Here is a 21598-nt window from a genome sequence, read left to right as displayed (position 1 = left end):
CCATACCTACATAAAGTGTTTCAACACAACCTACATTCCAATTAAGTGTGGAACATATTGAACAAATCACTAGTGCTATGCCCAACACTACTACACATACTTACATGTCGCAGTCAACCTTGACAGGTCCAACTATAGGATTCTTAAACATTGGGCAAGTATCTACACAACAGATGGCAATTCCAACACAACTGATATATTCCTCTTATTTACAAATGCTAACAAATATGATGAAAACATTTGTGCCAATTCCCACAATTGCATATCAATACATTGGCCAAAGTGGTGCCCTACCACTTTCCCCACCTCATAATATGTTTGGGACTCCATACAACTTTGGAGGTGGGTTCATCAATTCCCAACAATCACAAATACAACCAAACCAAGATCTAGTCAAGCAGTTGCATGAACTTCAAAATTTGGTCCACAACATGAGCAACAAAGGGGTGAAGGATTTCTCTTTTGAGGAAATTTTTCCTTTTCCGTTTGACAAATCCATTAACATGATATTGTTTCCACCAAACTTTGAGATTCTTAAATTTGACAAATACATAGGAGAAGCATTTCCCATCACACATCTCAAGGAATTTTTCATATTATGTCAAGAAGTAGGCTATAGTGAGGATTATCTTAAGAGGATCTTCATGCTAAGTCTTAAAGGCCCTACACTTGAGTGCCTAATGAACTTGCCTAAAGGTTCCATCACTTCTTTCAATGATTTGATGGAGAAAAATGTAGCACAATACTCTTACAACATTGAATATCATGCCTCATTAAGTGATTTGTGCAACACAAAACAATGAAATGGTGAAACATTTGCCAACTTTCTACAATGGTGGAGCCATCTTGCCAATCACATGCCATAAAAATTTGAGGATTCCCACCTTGTGGATATATTCATTAAGAATTTGATACCAGAGATGTCCTTCTAAATGAAGATTTCTAGTCCCAAGGACTTTGCCACATTATTCAAGAAAGGAAAGGACATTGAAAATGGACTCTTAAACAAGGATTCCATTAGACATTATAGCTCTTCATCCTCAAACAATGACACGAATGGCAATAGCAAACCCCAAGTTTTGGTCCAAAATCGAAGGTGTTACCCACAATGGTGTCACTGATGTCAAAAGTGTACAAAACCTTCAAGGTGGAAACAACAAGAACAACAAAAAACTATCATAACTGAAACAACAACAATTCAAACCATGACAATCAGAATCAAAACAAAAACTAGAACAACCAGCAATCCCATAATCAAACAAACAACCAGCAATCCCATAATCAAACACAATTTTTTCCTTGCAACAACAACAATACTAACAACAATTACAACCGTGACTATGGTCAAAATAGGAGCTTCACTAACTTTCATCAACCCTTGGATGCCATATTCCAAAAACTAGTGGATCACAATTTGATGGTGTTTCCCAACACATGACCCTTTGATGAAAATCAACCCAAATTGAAATGGTATATGGAAAATTAATATTGCAAATACCACCATATCAAAGGAAATGACACAAACAAGTGTATGAAACTCAAAGTCTTCATCCAAAATCTTGTTGATGATGGGGAAATTTAGGTTGAAGGAGAACCACCATCTAAAAATGCTAAACTAAAGATATTTCAAAAGCCATTTCTTGACCACAACAATGATAATAACAACAATACAAAAAATGTAAATTGAGTTTCCACATCAAGCACACTCCACTATGACTATTCTACTAACCATGTATCAGGATTTGACTCCTTGTGTGGTAAAATAGAAACAAATGATATATTTGGTTTTGACTCCATGTGCAACCACATTGAGGAAGTGGACACCATGTAAATACCCTTGTCCTAAAAATAGCCAATTATGACACAACCACTCAGCAAGGAAGAATTGCATTGCAAGCTACCACTCCCAACCCCACTAATCCATTAGTTTCACATGCACCTATTATGCCATCCACTTCACTAAGACCCGCTTCTTGCTATGACATATTATCCTAGTCAGGGAAGACTCTTGCATAGATATCCATTCTAGAGCTTCTCACCACCTCACCCATCCACGAAGAGATTTTGGAGACTACTCTTCTAGAGTCTCGTGTCCCTAAAAAAATTAATGCATCCCAATTCACCACCATGATTGGAAATCTTACCGCACAACAACACCTTGTCTTCACAAACAAAGATTTCCAAGGTCCTAATCAACACCAAAAATTTTTGCTCCACATTGAAGTCCTTATAGAGCAACATAAAATAAAATGATTCCTTATAGATAATGGATCCAGTTTGAACCTTTGTACATTGAATATGATCCATTTCTCAGGGCTTCCAAAAGACCTCCTAGATATCAATAAAAGGATCACAATCAAAGCATATGATGAAAGAGAAAGAGAATCAAAAGGAGTTATCATGCTACCGCTAAAGGTTGGGCCAGCTATAATAAATATTGAGTGTCATGTCCTAGATTTGGACTTACCATATAACATCTTGCTTGGTTGACTCTAGATACATACACTAAAAGAAATCCCATATACATATCATCAGTGTTTGAAATTTCCTCACCAAGGAAGAAAGGTCACAATTCCAGGTGATCCTTTTTCTTTTTCTTTTTGCAAGAGATTGGAAAGTGCCCCAACAATTTTTTGTCCAATTAATGAGTTTTCTAAGGTTATACCTAGATCTCTCACCATAACAAAATCACCTTCTACAACAATGCCAAAATTATCCAATATTGATTCCAGTTCCTGTAAAGGAAAAGAGAAGGTTGAAATTATTAAAGTCAGTACTATGGTGAAGAAGGTTACTTTTGCTGACCAAGGAATGGAGATTATAGGTTTTAGGATGCCTTGTGTGTTGGAAAACTACCACTCTCCCTTTGATCCTTTGGAAAACCTTCCCAAATACCACCTTCTAAAATAAGGATACTATGCATGTTAACAAAACAACCTTTGAACATTGGGGTTCACTTAGTGATGAGTATATGGAATATACTATCTTAGATTGGCTATATTTTCATGGAAAAGATGAACCTATGGAATTCCGTAAATATAAGTATGTTAAGACTCCTCTCATCATTAAAAACATGGGATATCATTGTACCAGCCTTGGACCTAAACAAGATGGAATCAGACAACCCCTTGAGGCTAATAGCTTTCCTAAACAACATGGTTTGGGCTCCATTAAACCCAAGGTGTCCTTTGCTAACAACTATTGTATGGTTGAACCCTGATTCTAAGATTGAAGAGGAGGAATTATTTGAAGTACCCTTCCAATGCATTGAGGATGACCTAGATAACTATGTATGTGCCATTACTATAGCCAACCTTTCATCCACTGACCTACCTCTCACCAACCCTGACATGATAGATTGGGAACTTCAGGACACACCACCAGCTCTTTATATCTGTAACTTTGATGAAGAAATGATGGCACTCTTTGGCCTTGTAAGAATTTGTCTAAGGTAAAAATTCACCCAGGAACTAAGAACTCAAACACAAGCACAACTGTAGACCAGAAAGAGAGAGTATGATCAGAATGATGATATATTCATTCAATATTCATTGTGAAAGTACACTAGGAGTGTATGTATATAAAGGCCTCTAAGATACATTTAAAATGCCTTGTAATCAGCACCATGACATGTCATACAACCAAGCACGTGTCCACCAGATATGGGTTATCCTCCATTAAGCACAAAAGTAAGTGCAATGATGAGAGGATAAGCCTACAAGGTGTGACATGCAAATTAGTGGTGTAGACACCATGTGCTAAAATAGAGTTGTGTACTCCTGTGTTGTCAACATGATAACTCAAAAAGGTGCTCAAGCTCCTAAGTGTCTCACAAAATAAAATTATAAAATAATGCATTGACCTAAGTAAACTTAACTAAGTGTAAATAGTAAATATGTATTTACAGCAACACCTCCCCTTAAGTTCAACTTAGGGGAATGCCCTTAAGCTTATGAAAACTAGGATGAAAATGTAGGATGGGTCCCAACTACTAGGCCACGTTAGTTACCCATGTACATGTACATAATGAAATGCACTCTCTCATAAAGTGGAGAAAGAGGGAAAACCTCATGGGAAAAACCCTCATCCAAAAAGAGAGATGAAAGGGGATGCATGGATGAATGAACTAATCAATACCCCCCAATTATGACATACATCCAGTATATACATAAGTGAAGAATGAGAAGAACAAGAACTTCACAAGAGGAAAAAGTCCCCCCCCCCCCCCCCCCCCCAATAAGAAAGAAGATGAAGAGAGATAACGTAGTCCCCCCACCCCAAAGGAAGAATGCTGACAAGTGAATGCTGCTCTAAGGAAGAAGCTCTTCCAAGAATGTTGAATAACGTTCCTCCCCTTCAGAAGAAACAAAGACAAAGGTAAAATCCTAAAGATGTATGGTGGGCCTAAAACTTGCTCAAGTATCCTTGTGTTGATGATGATGTTTACCCCTTCTAACTGTGCTGAAAAAAATGAATGCAAATCTAGCAAGGATGTCTATTGAACCTATTCCAATGATCCATCTATCTCCTCTACTGACAAAGAGACCTCCTTCAATTGTTGTACATAAGGATCCACAATCATGCCAACTTTTGAAGATTGATCATGTAGAGAATGGACATGAGGGTCAGAGTGAGCCCTCGCAACAACTATAGAAGGATCATCTACATCAAAGAGAAGATGTAAGTCCTCAAGGCTACCTCCCAAGTCAACTAAAGCTGGAGCTAAAAGATGAGATGTACCATGTTGTGCTGGACCTTTCACTATGGAAATGTAAGTATGTGGATTGGACTAATGATGTGACCTCTCACTACAACTATTGATAGAATCCCATGTGTCTAAATCTATTGAAGCACTATCGTTGGTGTTGCTATCAGTTTCCACTGCGTATGATGTGCAGAGAGGATTAGAGGATAAGTTTGGTGAACTTTCCTCAAAGTGGATATCCTTCTCCACAAGGATGTCATGTGTCTTTGGATCCATAAGTCTATAAAACTTCACATTGTCTTCATATCTGATGAAGGTACAAGGCCTAGGCATCGGTGCCTTGTAACCCCTGGAAGATAGGTTTTCCCATGCTGGACAACCAAAGACTCTAAAGTGACTCGCAACTAGTTTTCTACCTCACCATGCCTCAAAAGGAGTCTTCCCATCTAAGGCATTATGAGGAGACCTATTAAGAATGTAAGTAGCACTGCTAATGACTTCAAATTCAAGTGTTGGATCAAGAGACTTGGCTTTAATCATGCAACTTGCCATGGTCTTGAGAGTGCTAATCCTCATAGCTACAACATCTATCTTGTGCAGACTAAATGTTGGTGAATTCTGAAGATCAATCCCCTCAAGTTTGCAAAAGTCTCTAAGTCTTGAGTCTATATATCTATTCTCATTGTCTACCCTTAGTACCTTGATGGCTTTCCTTGACTTTTGTTCGACATGAGTCTTGAATTCTTGAAGCTTATGAACCACTTCACTCTTATGATGAAGGAAGTAGAACCAAGTGAATCTTGAAAATTCATCAACAAATTTGAGTATGTAGTGGCCTTGGTTGATTGAAGTCACTACAAAAGGTCCTGCTAAAACCATGTGAACCAACCAGAGAACAACTGGTGCTCTAGAAGACTTCCCTTTATCATACTTCTCCTTGAGATGCATATCCACTAAACATGATGAACACTCTCCCTTAGAAAATTTGATATTAGGTAGACCTTTGACCATGTGTTTTGAGCAAAGTTTCTGAAGAGAGTAGAAGTCAAGGTGACCAAACCACTCATGCCATAAGTTGATCTATGAAGTAGAGTGAGTCAACAAGGCTTGAGAAGTAGACTTAGGCACAAAGTGGGAGAAGGAATAAAGGCTCTTGTCATCATTGACTTTCCCCATTGCAACCAATGAATAATCTCTAAGACTTCACACCATCACTGAATTTAGAAGGAACTCAACTTTATGACCATCTCATAGGTGTGTGATTTGGTAAACTAATAAGAGATTGGAGCTAATGTTTAGAATGTAAAGAACATCTTTGAATTCTCCATTTTCCATTTCCACATGTCCTTTCCCTTCAAATTTCATTTTAGTATCATCTCTCATGAAGGTGTGTGGTACCTTTGACTACTTCAATGAAGAAAAGTCATGCTATGAAGAACCCATATGGTAAGAGGCACCTAAGTCAAGTATCCATTTAGAAGAAGAATTTTTATTTTCCATAAGTTCTTGCCCTTTACCTTTTGAAGAGGTTGGAATTGAATCCTTGGAAGTACCTAGCACTTGAATCTTGTTCTTCCTAAGTAGATTTTCTAACTCATCAATTATTTTAGTTTTGCAATGATGCTCATCATGATTTGGCTTTTTGCAATATGCACAAAAAAATTTGTTCTTCTTTTCATTACTTCCCTTCTTCTTGGAAGAAGAACTACCTTGTTGAGAGGAGGATTGTTGTGTCTCAAATTGTGATTTTTGCTTCTTCTTCTTGCTGCTTTTCCCTCCTTGACCTTATTGGTGCTCATCACTAGCCACCAAGGCTTTGGTCTTTAATGACTTGAGAAGTCCTAAATCAATCAAGTGAGATTTTTCAACAATCAACATCTCTGCAAATGCATCAAATATAGGCTTCTGGTAAGAAGATCCCATGATCAACTTGTGAGTATTAAAACTTGAAACAAAGGAAGCATACTCTGAAGGTAGCCTCTTTAGGATGTGATGAATCAAATTTTCATCCTTCATGGGATTTACACAATCTTTAAGAAGTGCCCTATACTCATTTGCTTTGGTGATGTAATCCTAAATTATGTCAAAGTTCTTTGGATCTAAGAGAAGTAGATCATCCTCAATCTGAAATCCCTTTTCTTCATCTACCTTACCATACAATGATTTAAGTTTATCCCAAGCTGCTTTGGATTCTGTACAATTGGCAATGTGAAAGAAGAGATCTGTATGAACACAACTCCTGATAGCTCCTAAAGCTTGTTGGTCTTATCTTTGCCATTCAATGAGTTCTTTAGCATCAGTAGATTTGGTAATTGTATCATCAACATAAAAACTATATCCTTTTTCCATTAATCTACTCCATGCAATATATTTCCATGTAGAATAATTGCATGAAGTTAGAGGTGGACATTTAAAACCCATGATGCAAAAAATGAAAAGAGCACAAAAGAGACACAAAAACATTGTACACACCACCACTTTTCACTCAATCAAAAGACCCCCCCAAAAAAGATGCTTTTGGCACTTTATAAGTAGTACGTATACAATGGGCCACTTGTCAAAATGAACAAAGTAGACTTTCTAATTTTTGTTTTACAACTACCTTTTGAGGCTCAAATCTATCACTAAGCACTATAGCTGAGATGTACAGCAATTCTAAAAAATAATCAAAGCTTTACAATGTAGAAAATGGCCTAATTCTGAAAGTGAGATTTTGGTCCACACAATCCAAATCTGGCTGGAGATTTAGAAAGTAGACCAAAAGATACTCATTTTCAAAAAAAATAAAACTTGAAAAGGTGACTAGATGTGCCTATACGGAGTGTTTAAAGTTGCAAAATGTAGGATTATGTAGATATAGTCACCAAAAAATGCAATTTCTACAAAATCTGTGCACCAAAACCAAAAAAAAACCACCACTACAAAATTTAGGAAATTCAACCCAATTTTTAAAAAAATGCACCTAAATTAGAGTTTGGATGTCTAAGTTATGGGCTTGCAAAGTTAGGCTACCAAATTGAAAAGTAATCTAGAGAGGGATCTGGTAGGAAATTGCGATCTTAAATTTGACAATCAAATTGTTGTCACTACAATTGTAAAATTTTTGGAATGACAGTCTGACGGTTGTCAATTTTAACATAGTGTTCTACTGATGTCAGCAAAAAGCTGGAAATTATTGACATGTCAGGATGACAAGGCATCTCTACTGTACAAAATCAGACGTGGCAAATATCCATATTGCTAATGTGGCATAGGTGGCAGTCTGTGTGTGTTTACACATAGCAAGATGACATGTCACAATGCTGACAGGATGCTAATGTGTCAAAAGAACATGCGGTTGTCCACCGTGGATGTGAGAACAGGCAGACATATGGCTGAGTGCTGGACTTCCACATGGCAGGGTCTAGGCATTTAAAGAAATGTCGTTTGGCTTTTGTTCGTGTGCCTAAAATCTATTTGTTGTGTGTCTATCTAGCTCTATGTGTCACAATATTTGCATAGAGGTTTGTGTGGCATCATAGTGTTTGTCCACATGGAGTAGATGTGGCATGGGTGGAAAGAAATTAAACCATGCCATAGATTTAAAAAATGTGACTAAAATCTTTTAATTAGTCAGTGACATATACTCTAATTTGTGTCGGGAGTCTAAGTGTGGGCTCTTCAAAAGTTGCAACAATCATCGTAATATTTAAAATGCAGGTGGGAGGGCTATGGGGATAATCCCACATGAAGACTGCAGTGGTTATTTATATTGTTTAAAAACATTTGCTATCATGGGTTGTAAATAAAGGAAGGGACACCAAGGGTAGTTGTTGGTTGTGAAGTGGACGGGGGTTTAAGTGCCACCAAGATTTGGTGGTCAAAAAAAGGTTTAGTGCCTGATGCGTGTGTGGTGTGCAGTACAGTCACAGTGTATGTAAAATATGCCCTGCACCAAATAAAATATGCCACCAAATAGTAGATTCAGGGTGTCACTACCCAGTTCTGCTAAAATATTTTCTCTACTGGGTGCTGATGCAGGAGCATCCAAAGGTATAAGGGCAATCCTGTGTCACCCAAAAAATTTACTTAGACTTAGTTTCTATTTCATGTGTTTTCATTTTTGGATACCCATTTGGGTCAAATAAAGGTTCCAACTCTCACAGTTCAACTATCAGTGTGCTAGAAAATCCCGAAAAAATAGGAGCATGCAATTTGGCCATCATTTTGGTGACCTAGAAGGTGTGAATTGGCCAAATGAATGTAATTGTGATTTAGAGCATTCTAGAAAAAGAATCAAGTCAAAAGGCCTCACGATTTGAAAGTTATTGCAATTTTTCGAGTTTTGGAGACCTCTTAAGAATGCTTCAAAGTCAAGTTAGGGGCATTAAATGACCTCAAAAAGGGCCAAAAAATGGGGTATGAGAAAAGCTTGTCCATAGGGCTATAGAGCGCTTTGAGAGCTTTCTGAAAATGTAAACGGTTCGTCAATCGGAGCTACAATTCAAAAGTTATGCCTCCCGAAAGTTTGGTTATCATTTTTGGATTCTTCTAGATTTGTGCCAACTTCTAACGCAGTTTTTGGAACCTTCTATTTGGTCGGTGGATGCCTACTAGCACTTTCTAGAATGTACTCCTAGTCCTTAACCCTCCAAGGTCTATTTAAGGAGATTTGTAGCATTGTAAAAGGCAGTTCGGAGTGGAGTTTGAGAAGAGGTACTGAAAGGAGAAATTATCTCCAGATTTATGCTATTGTAAGCCCTTAGGGCATGTTTTGAAGTTTATTTTCCTATACTGTTGTACTAGCTTATTTTCTCAGTTAATATAATTTCCCCTTTTCTGTTGTGTCCATTCTATTCTTGGGTTGTGTCCCCATTAGGTGCTCCAAGGGAAAAAAAAATTTTGAGATTATTGATGAAATTGCAGAGAAATAAAAAATGTAGATTTGAAAAAATCAATTAAATCTGAAAAAAATGACCTGACCCAAACTACAAATTAGGACCTTTGGGTTTTGATTTGCAAAAAAAATTTGCCTAATGGTCAACTTTGGGCCAAGGTAGCTAAGTTTATAGTTGATCTTCACTGATTCAGCATTTTGGACGCAATGGTAAGGTCAAATCTAGCTCTAGATGCTCCCAATTTCTACAATACTCCAGATTTAGGCTGAGGTGTTGAAGCAACAATGGTCTTGAATGGCTATGTGATGAGAAAATCTCCAAGCTTTGATACCATGTAATAATTTTCCTAAGGGAAAAATTCACCTAGGAACTAAGAAGTCAAACACAAGCACAACTATAGACTAGAAAGAGAGAGAGTATGATTAGAATGACAATATATTCATTCAATATTCATTATGAAAGTACACTAGGAGTGCCTATATACAAAGACCTCTAAGATAAATCTAGAATGCCTCATAATAAACACCATGATATGTCATACAACTAGGCACATGTCCACCAGATATGGGTTATCCTCCATTAAGCACAAAAGTAAGTGTGATGATGAGAGAATAAGCCTACAAGTTATGACACGCAAATTAGTGTTGTAGACACCATGTGCTAAAATAGAGTTGTGTAATCCTATGTTGTCAGCATGATAACTCAGAAAGGTGTGCAAGCTCCTAAGTGTCTCACAAAATAAAATAATAAAATAATTCATTAACCTAAGTAAACTTAAGTAAGTGTAAATAGTAAATATGTATTTGCACCAACATGCCTTAAGAATCTCCAAGATTATCAGCATGAGATCCAATACAATGAGGAAGCCTACTTTGGTAGCCAAGTCAAATCTCTTAGTTGCAAAAATGAAAAAGAAAATAAAAATTAAAAAATAGAAGAAACATCCTCTAGTGAAAACTCTTTTGGAGCACTTTTGGATGAAGAAAAGGATAAAATAAAGGACACATCTTCTGGTGAAAACCTTCTAGATGTGCCAAAAGAGGGAGAGGTTGACTTACCGTTCAGATCTTTACCACTAGAAAAGTCATCTATATTGAATCAGGACACAATTCTAGTTAATTTGGGCACGGTAGATAATCCACAAACCACCTAAAGAACAAAAAGTGATGACTGAGTTCCTACAAAAAGGAAAAATCAATTTTGCATGGGCATACAAAGACATGCCTGGTTTCGACATAGATTTGGTTGTACATTACTTAGCAGTAGATCCAAAGATTAAACCTGTGAAACAAAAGTTGTGCAAGATGCATCCTAAGATAGCATTTTTGGTCAAAGTAGAACTACAAAAAATGCTAGAGGCAAGATTCATCTGACCTATTAATTATCCTGAGTGGGTTTCCAACATTGTTCCTATGGGGAAAGCATTTGAGGGTATCCACATTTGTTTAGATTTCTAAGATTTAAATCTTGCATGTCCTAAGGATATTTTCCACTTCCTAACATAGAAATCATAGTGGATTTGACTATCGGACATGAAATGTTGTCTTTAATGGATAATTTCTCCGGTTACAATTAGATCAAAATTGCAAAAGAAGATCAACATAAAATGAAATTTACTACCCCATGGGGCACCTTTTGTTACCAAGTCATGCCTTTTGGCTTGAAAATGCTAGCACCACCTATCAACATGCAATGCCCACAATTTTTCATGATCTTCTACATGTTATAATGGAGGACTATGTTGATGACCTTCTAGGAAAATCTAAGACACATGATTCCCACATTGATGTGCTCACCACCATTTTTGAAAGGTTGGAGGAATATAAACTATTCCTAAATCAAAAGAAGTGTGTTTTTGGGGTCAAATTACACAAGTTGTTAGGCTACATAGTGTCAACAAGAGGCATTGAGGTAGATCCTACCAAAGTGAAATCCATCATGGAAATGCCTCCACCTACTACATTGAAACAACTCCACAGTTTTTAGGGAACATTACAGTCCATCAGACGATTTGTGTCCCAATTAGCAGATAAGGTCCATCCACTTCAACATTTTCTTTGAAAAGACACTAAGTTTCAAAGAGATTTCCTATGTCAAAAAGAATTTGAACAAGTTAAGATATATTTGGCTAATCCACTAGTTCTAGTCCCTCCAATTATAGGATGACCATTGATTCTATATATTTTTGCCACTTTAGTTACCTTAGGTTCTCTTTGGGCACAACTAAATGAAAAAAGTAATGAGCAAGCCATATACTATTTCAGTTGAACATTAGTTGGCTATGAGTTGAACTACACTGCTATTGAGTGAGATTTTTTTCCAGTAGTCTTTTGCATGTAGAAACTATGCCATTATATGCTTAATCACACTACACGTCTCATTGCCAAGATAGATCAACTCAAATATTTTCTATCAAAAGCTTCCCTCACTGGTCGAGCTAAAAAATAAATCTTCATTTTAAGTGAATTTGACATTGTCTATAAAGATCGCAAGGCCATTAAGGGACAAGTAATTATAGACCAACTTGTTGAAGCTCCTCTTCAAGGAGACCATCCCATTATAGCACATTTTATAGATGACACAATTATGAGTGTTACCCCTAGTACACAATGGAAGCTATTTTTTGATGGTTCTTTCACACAAAAGGGGTCAGGGGCATGAATTTTGTTTGTTTCACTGCAAGGAGACCTCATTCCTATCTTATAAAATTCCTTTCCCTTGCACAAACAACATAGCTAAGCATGAAGGATTGGTAACAAGGCTTTGTCAAGCTATCAAATGGAACATTAAGAGCCTTCTTGTCTTTGGAGACTATCAATTGGTCATTAAACAAGTCACAAATGAATACCAAACAAAAAGATGAAAAGTTGTTGCCATATTGCTGGATAATTGAAGATCTTAAACAAAACTTCACTGAGATAGTATTTCAGTAGATACCAAGGGCTATTAACAAAGTAGAAAATTCCATGGCTACCATTGTCTCCATGATTGTCATGCCTGAGTATAGTCCTAAGTGTGAGTTTCTTGTTGAGAATCTTTTTCTTCCTACTTAGGAGCAACTCAAATCAGAGCTGGTGTGTGAGATTGTTGGTTCTAAGTCTCCATGGTACTCTAACATTTTTTCCTACCTCCATCATAAAATGATCCCCATATCCATTTCCTTGAATCAAAGAAAAACCTTCATCCATCGCACTGTCTGATACACTATCCTAGGTGATACACTTTTTTTAAAACACTTTGATGGAACCCTCCTCTGATGTCTTAGTTTAGATGAAGCCCAAATGGCATTAGAAGAGGTTCACCAAGGAATTTTTGGTGCCCATTCCAGTGGCCTTACATTAGCAAAAAATTCATTAGAATGGGTTACTATTGGCCTACTATGAAAGTGGATGCCTATCATTTTGTGAAAAGATGTGTTCCTTGTTAGCAACATGGTGATTTGATACATGCCCCTATCCAAGACCATCAATTTACCATCACACCATGGCCCTTTTCCCACTATTGATTTGACTTTTTTGGTCAAATATATCCAAATTCTACAAATGGCCATAAGTAAATTATTTCCAACACTGAGTACTTCACAAACTAGGTCGAGGGTATCCTATTAATCTACACCACTAGAAAATAAGTTTCAAAGTTCATCTTGAACTACATTATCTATCATTTTGGTATACCTCAAGACATAATGACTAATAATGGAACTCCCTTTAAAAATTAGAAAGTTGCCACATTGTTAGGAAATTTGGAATTACCCAACATTTTTCCACCAAATACTTCTCCCAAGGTAATGGCCAAGCTAAAGCAACCAATAAAATCATTTTGAAAACACTAAAGAAAATTGTTGATGCAACTGCTCATGACTGGCACCTCCAAATCACTCCCGCCCTTTGGGCCTACCACACCTCCATCTACACACCCATATGAACCACTCCATTTTCCCTTGTTTATGGTTTTGAAGTTGTCTTAACCATTGAAATTGAGCTCCCTTCCCTTACAATCTCTCTCAAGAATCTGATGTTCAGAGAAGAATACTAAGTTGCACGCTTGCAAGAGCTATAACTCCTCAATTTGAGATGCCTCAATACCCTAAACCACCTCCATGTGTATCAAAATCACCTTTAGCTTTAGTTTCATAAAAAAGTCAGACCTCGGGAATTTGAAGTGGGTGATTTAGTTTTGTAGCATAACATGAGGAACCTCCAGAACTATGAAAAGAAAGGAAAATTTGAACCTAATTGGCTTGGTCTGTTTATCATTATAACCAAATATGGCTATGGGGCATATCAGATTGCCACTTCGTAGGGAGATCCACTCCCTGAGCTTGTAAATATCCAACATCTCAAGTGATTCTATGCTTGAGTCTTGTAGTTGATGTATAGTGTTGTTATAATTTCCACAAAATACAAAAAAATCAAAAATCAAAAAACTCCAAAAAACATTTGTAAAATATTCCTAAAGAAAAGACTAAAATGTAGAAAAAAAATTTGAAAAAATTATTTTGGTCCATTATCTATAAGACTCATCTCACTTCACTCCATTCCCCCATTTCATCTCATCTTTGTGCAAAAGTCATATCTAACTTGCAATTTTCATTCATCCAGTAAAAGACCTCTTGTTTGCGAGGCATCACTTCACCCCCATTTTTCAAAAAACCTCTAGTCCACAAGGCAATTTTCCCATCGAGTGTTTTTCCTATTCCCATTACATTGAGATTTTCCCCACAACACTAACTGCAATAGAACCTAAACAAAATCACCATTGAGACTTAAAGATTCGAGAAAATTGTTTTTTTCACAGCCCTTGCCCACAAACATTTTCAACAAACATCAGAAAAACACATAGGATGAATCCTTACTACACATGTTACAAAAAACCTTCACTTTTGAAACCTAATGTTCTTGGTTGGAAGTGTCAACTAAATGACTACTTGGTCATGCAGTCTCTTTTGGTTGATTTCATTTGTGTAATAGTAGTATCCTTTTATGATGTGCCTTGATCTTCCATATTTTGGTATCACCTAAATGGCCCCAACTAACTACACATGTCATTTGTGGTATGATCTATTTTTGATACTTTAATACATGTATGTCAATTTTGAGTTATGGTTATGCATTTCTCACTAGGGGCAATGGGTTAGCACATGTTCCACCAAACATGCCTAAAAAGACTTTGAGTGTGCCTAGACCTCTCCAAGGTGTATATGACATTTGTTCCATCATGACTATGAAAACTACATCTGTCATCCTAAAGTATCTATTTTGTTGAGAGTCTAGTCCATGCAAAGGAACTTTTTCATCTATGCTTCTATAGCATATGGTGTATAACTCCTTTTGAAAAATCAAACTAGGGTGTGCTTTCCCATATAAACACAACTAAATCCCTTGTTATCATGTCGTTAGGATTCATGTAGTATATAGTTTCATTGTGCCCTGCTTGAGACAAAGGTTCCATTTATTTCCCCCCTCCTATGCTATGCTACTTGATTCTTACGAGTGAAAATTTTGACACATGTCCATTCATTAGGTTCATTCATATTACATTTTCATATTTACAATTTAAGTTACATCATTTTACTTTGCATTTGTTAATGTCTTTTTCCGTCACTAACATTTTCATATATTCATTGTCATATTGGTTCATTACATTAGACATTTTATTCACTCTTAGATTTCACCATTTGTTCATTACATTAATCCATTAAGTACATACATTATAGCCATTACATTAGTGACAGATACATCATGATACATCTCACAAACTCATATCATAAATCCATACATGTCATATAACAAAATGCATACATCTCATATATTGTCATAGGACCTACATCATCCACACATTAGTCATCATATATACATCATAGGAAACATAACATCACACACATCCTACATCACAATGTCAGTAACAACATCATAAACATCACATGCATAAACAAAAATCATCCATACACATCTAGGCTCATCGAATCATGTCATGTATATCAAAAGAATAAGTGTCTATGTATAGTCCGTATACAACATAATCATGTAGTATATCATGCATAATGCATCATCAAAAACTCACTACATCTGCATCACCATGTCAAAACTACTCACTATAGGAATCATGAAGCTAGTTGTGAAGGCCTAGCCCTGCATATGCCCCCTCCTCATGGAGGCCTTCCCTATCCAACTAATGGCTTTGATCTTTGTTGACCCCTTGTGGTCCATAAGCTCGATGCATCCCAAAAATTTGGTAGTCAATGCTCTACCAGCACGACATCATGATATAGTGACCTATAGTAGGCCACCTCTTACACAACATGTGCCTCATGCCAGCATGCCATCACAGCCTCCTACATCACATTCATCACTGCCCCAAGCTCTACCATCTATTAGGCGATATCACACTGGCTACGATACTCATCCACTTGCCTCTGTTACATGTCTCTCTATGCCCATAAGGTGGCCACCTCCTACCGCAGAGTGTCTATCTCTACCAACTCATCCATCTCAGCCTACATGCCATAATCACTGAACTCCCCTACAACTATCCTAGCTTGTAGTGTTTCCAAGGCCTCTTGGGCACTATCTACCCTTGCTCACTACACCTATACCTCAGCCTGTAGTGTAGCTAAGGCCTACTGGGCACTATCTTCCCTTGCACATTCCACCTGTGCCTCACTTTGTAGGTAGGATACCTCTATTTGGGGGCTATCTCCACTCAACCCTGACTGTATCAGCATCCTGTAGATGAGGTGGCCCCTATACCTGTGGCCACTATGGTGGCCCTACTAGTGCTAGTACCCTCCTATGAGTCATACTAGCTAATGAGTCACCCACCACTGTACGTATGCAAGTGTCATCCCTACATCTCCCTAGTCTTGTCATCTTCACAAAGCCCTAAACCCTAATTCGTTGTCTGGGAAGATAAATGAGTGGAGAACTATCATTTTTGCCCCAACTAGGTTTTTCCCTCATTTAATGTCCAATAAATTCCTACTTTAAGTATGTAATCAAAAAATTAACGAGTCAAGAAAGTCAACTTATAGATGGTCCCATGTCGCCTAACCTCTGGTGCTCCTGGACGTACTCTCCAAGTTGTAGTCTATTGATCGGATCTACTTTTTACTCTGGTTCTCTGCTCTCTAGGTGTGCAAATGACCCCTCCTTGAGCCCTTAGGAGGCTTATATAGGCCTTTCGAGGTCCCCTTTTGAGCCTGTGCTTTTTCCTTGACAATGTCAAGCCCTGTTTATCCCCAAGTCATGCAAAGTGTTCATCTATGCCTTTTTCCTACTTTTCTTCTCAGATCATTTTTGCCAAATTTGTCCAAAATTTATTTTTTTACTCCATTTTCATGAGGGGGCACCCTCCTTCCCTATCATTGCTACAACATAGTTCCCAGGACTCCTCTCCTATATGGGGCAACCTATATTTTCTTTTCTTTGATATAATGTTGTCCCGACATCACATCAAGGAGGGGCAAAATGTAGATGCTTAAAATCGTCCCAAATGCTATATTAACTCATTTAATATTTCCTTTGAAACTATGAATAATTATTTTTTAATTAATTATATTTTTTATATTCTTCTACTTATTTAATTAAATTTATTTAGTTAAGTAAGTTCACTTCCCTAATGTATTTAAATTTAATCTAAATGCATCCCCTCTAAAGTATTAAATTATTTAATACATAGTGCTCCATAAAATCCCTTTTTACATAAATTTTAATTTATTTAATTCCCTCCACTTTATTAAATTCTATAATCCACTGGTTAAGTTAAATCGTATTTAATTTAATCCCAATCCCATCCTAAAACCTAGTCTACAACCATCACTCTCATCCTTCTAAGCCTACCCACTACTTAATCCCACTTTTTTATCCTATACACCTTTCAAAGCACCTTTTACCTCCTAAGAATTTTCTCACACATGTGAGAAGCTCATGATCCAATAAAGCTTCCACTTCATTTACACCTCTTACACCTTTGTTCCCCACTCCTTCCCCAAAGGTTGCTCACACATGTGTGAGCAAACCTTGAGCCTCTCAATCATAAAGGCTAGTCTGGACTTGTGCATGGCTTTGTCCTTTAATCCATGTGTCTCCCTTGTTGCACCTATGTGGGTGCCACATAGATGCCACCTTCCCAAAGAGTCTCAAACCTTTAAATAGAGCCCCTATCTCAAGCATTTTTCATCTCCTTCATGTGCTTGTTTACGCGTGCTCCCGATAGGTTAGGTTTTCTTGCATACACCTATTTTTTGTAGATTGTCCATAGTAAGAATTTTACTTTGAAGAAAGATCTAGAAAAGGATATTAATTTTAGGAATGAGACCTTTTATCCAAGCTTTCATCCACAAAGGTCTAACACCTTTTTCCTCAGTTCTAAAAATAGAGGAGACTTTTAAACAACCACTTGAATCAACACCCCAAATCATTTGATCTTCAATGTGAGGATAAAGATTAAAGGCATTCAAGATTAACTGAGTATTATAAAAAAACCTTATTACTTTCAAAAAGGTTAACCCATTTATTATTAATCTAATCATTCTCCACAAGACTACCAAAAGTTTATTTACATTTTTCAATAAAATTTCTATCCTCAAAGTCCTCAATCAGACGATGATCCAGAATCCAAGCATCATCCCAGAACTTGATCTTTTGTTCAGTACCCACCTTCCAAGAACAACGTCTAATTAAAATGTTTTTAGCTCCCTAGACAGCTCCCCATATAGTAGAAGGAGATAAAACATTAGGATAAGAAAAAATATATATAAAAAGGAGCATTAAAGAGATATTTATGCTTCCAAATAGTATTGCATTCCTTCTCATCATGATAAACTCTCCAACCCTTCTTTGCAAGAAGAGATTTATTCATACTTCTCACAAACCTGATTCCCAGACCACCATCTACTTTGGGCTTACAAATTTGGTCCCAAGAAATTAAATCCATTCTCTATTTAACCTTAGTACTAGACCAGAGGAAGTTCCTTTGGATTTTATCAATAAAATCAACATATTTAGCTGGAATCTTGAAGAGACCCAAAACATAAGTAGGGATACTTTAAAGACTAGCCTTGAGGAGAGTACATTTTTCTAGCTTAACTCAATAGATTACCTTTTCATCCTACCAACTTCCTGTTGAATTTCTTAACAAGATCATCCCAAAAAGAATTTGAAGGATTATGCCCCAAAGGAAGGCCTGGATAAATACAAGGGAAAGAACCTATATAGCACCCAAGAATTTTAGCAATTTTACTCTATTTGGCAATTGGAGTATTGATAAAATACAAGGAACTCTTATTCAAGTTAATCAATTAACCATAAGCAAAAGAATAGAGGTTAAGGGCCTTTTTTAGATTCCTTGCTTCCCTAACCTCAACTTTACCCAAAAACATGGTATCATCCACAAATTTCTTGTGGGAACAAATAAGAGGATGAGAGGAGGGCTGCAATCCTTTGATTTCCCCTAGAGAAACCAACTTCCCAATATATCTACCCAAACAATCAGCCATAATAGTGAAAATGATAGGAGATAAATGATCTCCATATCTCAACCCCCTAGTAGGTTTAAGGAACTCTGAGGAGCAACCATTAACTAGAACAACAATCAAAGTAGTAGAATCATCTACAAGATTAGCTTCACCACATTGATATTAATGCCAAAAGACAATAAATTTTTCTAAAGAAAGGACCATTCAACTCCATCATAAGCTTTAGCAATATCAACTTTCATAATAAAGTCCTAATTATTAGAAAGAGATAAAGAATGGATATTCCCATGCACACCAATAATAGAATTAAGGATTTTTCTACCAGGAACAAACCCATTTTGTTGCTCTGAGATAAGAGAAGGTAGCAAGAGTAACAACTTCAAATTAAGGACTTTTGAAATAGTTTTATAGAAAGAGTTGCACAGACTGATAGGCCTAAATTGATCTGGAGAGTCAGGGCCAAATTTTTTGGGAATAAGGCATAGGAAAGTAGAATTAATTTACTTCAACATTATTTTAGCCCCAAAAAATTCTTTAACAGCATCACACACATCTTTCCCAACCAGTTTCCATTCCTTCTGAAAAAAAAAACATAGGAAACCCATCTAGCCCTAGAGATTTATCCCTGCCTAAAGAGAAAATAGCCTTTTAAATTTCCTCTTCCGTAGGGATAGAGTACAATGTTCTATTTTGTTGTTCAGTAACCAAAGAAGGAATAACATCTAACAGCTCTACCTGATGGGTCAATTCAATGCTAGTATCAGATGTCATCAAAGAACAGAAAAAGGAGACCATTTCCTTTGAGGTTTCCTTTTACTTAGTTAACTTCATGCTACCTTTATAAAGATTTGAAATATGAGTTTTAGCTCTTTGTTTCAAAGTGGATAAAAACTTAGTATTTATGTCACCTTCATCTAGCCATACAGATCTAGATCTTTGCCTCTAGTAAATTTCTTCTTTAGTAACAGTAACATGATACTCACCATTTTCTCATTTTCTTCCGTTACTAAATCCAAAGAGTACCCTTCCCTCTAAATCCTTTCTTGGATTAATTACAGATCCTCTTTGATTATAGATTTGTTATCAAAGATTTTGCCAAAACATCTTTTATTCCAAATTTTAACTTTCTTTTTAATATTTCTAAGTTTGGAAGCCACCCGAAAAAGAGTGGTACCATCAATGTTAATGTTACACCATTAAGCCAACTGGTCTTCAAATTGTACATGTTGCAACCACATTTTCTCAAATCGAAAAGGAAAATTATTTTTGATATGGATATTCTCCATAGTGAAAATCAAAGGAAAGTAGTTTGAACCAATCTTCTAAATAGCCTTAAGATTACACACAAAATCTTTAGCTCAACCTAGAGAAATTAGAACTCTATCCAAGCAAGCTTGGATACACTCATCACCTATCCTTTGGTTACTCCAAGTGAACTCAATACCTTCTAGATCTTCCCATTCTAATTCATTTTTTTGGTAGATAACCAATTGATTCATAGAATCTACCATTTCTCTTTACTTTGCATAGGAGAGATCAAAACTAGGTCTATCTACAATCTTGTTTCCTAATTTTCAAGGATAATTGTATCCTCAGTCCCCTTCTCAAGTATAGCTTTAGGTTTCCATATCTTTTTTTGGATCCTTAATTATTTATTTTTCTCCACATTGGAAAGCTTAGGTTGATTCTTTCTTTTGTAAGGGAAATGTTTCACCCAGTGACCCTATTTTTTACAAACAACACAAGCATTTGGAAGATCTTCAATAATTATCTCTTGCATCCTTTTTCCAAGTTTTGAAATCAATTCCACATTGTTAGGAAGGTTCTTCAAATGAGAAACTTTCACATATATTCTAGCACACTAGAGTTTTGATTTTGAAGCCATGATATTGTCAACTACAACAAGTTCACCAAAAGAGCCAGCTATACCCTTGAAAATATCTTCATGCCAGAACTCCAAGGTAAACCAAGAAGTCTAACCTATACTAGGGTATTAAGGAAGAAGGCATTAGATAGATCCATATTTGGCTCCCTTTTTTTATAGTAAGAGTACTATTACCAAATGACCAAGGTCCACCACAAAGCACCATATTCAAGTCTTCCTTACAGATAAAAACAAAGGAAAACAAACCATTCATCATAGGTGTTATGTCAACTTGACCATAGATGATCCATTTTATTTTGATCATATTTCTAAAGGCCTCAATATCAGTCCTTGCCCCTATAAATTTCCCAACTAGAGTACAATCCATAACCAAGACAAAGAAAAAAACAATTGAATCTGAAGTAAAGATTTGGAACTCACCTATTTCGATGTAACCAGAGGGAAAGATGAGTTTCCTCCAAGTTTTCTCCTAAACAATGAAGACCACTTCCTTTGATCATCTGGAAATTTCTCCTTCATCTAGTCCTCTATCCTATAGACATTAACATTCTCTTCCACGTTCTCTAAAAAATTATTTTCCTCCTCTAGGTCCCTTCTGTTCACATGATTATCAGGCAAGGGAATAGAAAGATCAGTCCCAACCCCACAGCTTGTGG

Source organism: Cupressus sempervirens, chromosome 6, assembly GCF_028749045.1.
Source record: "Cupressus sempervirens isolate cs-2001-9-10 chromosome 6, ASM2874904v1, whole genome shotgun sequence".
Lineage (NCBI taxonomy): Eukaryota > Viridiplantae > Streptophyta > Pinopsida > Cupressales > Cupressaceae > Cupressus > Cupressus sempervirens.
This window is presented reverse-complemented; position numbering follows the sequence as displayed.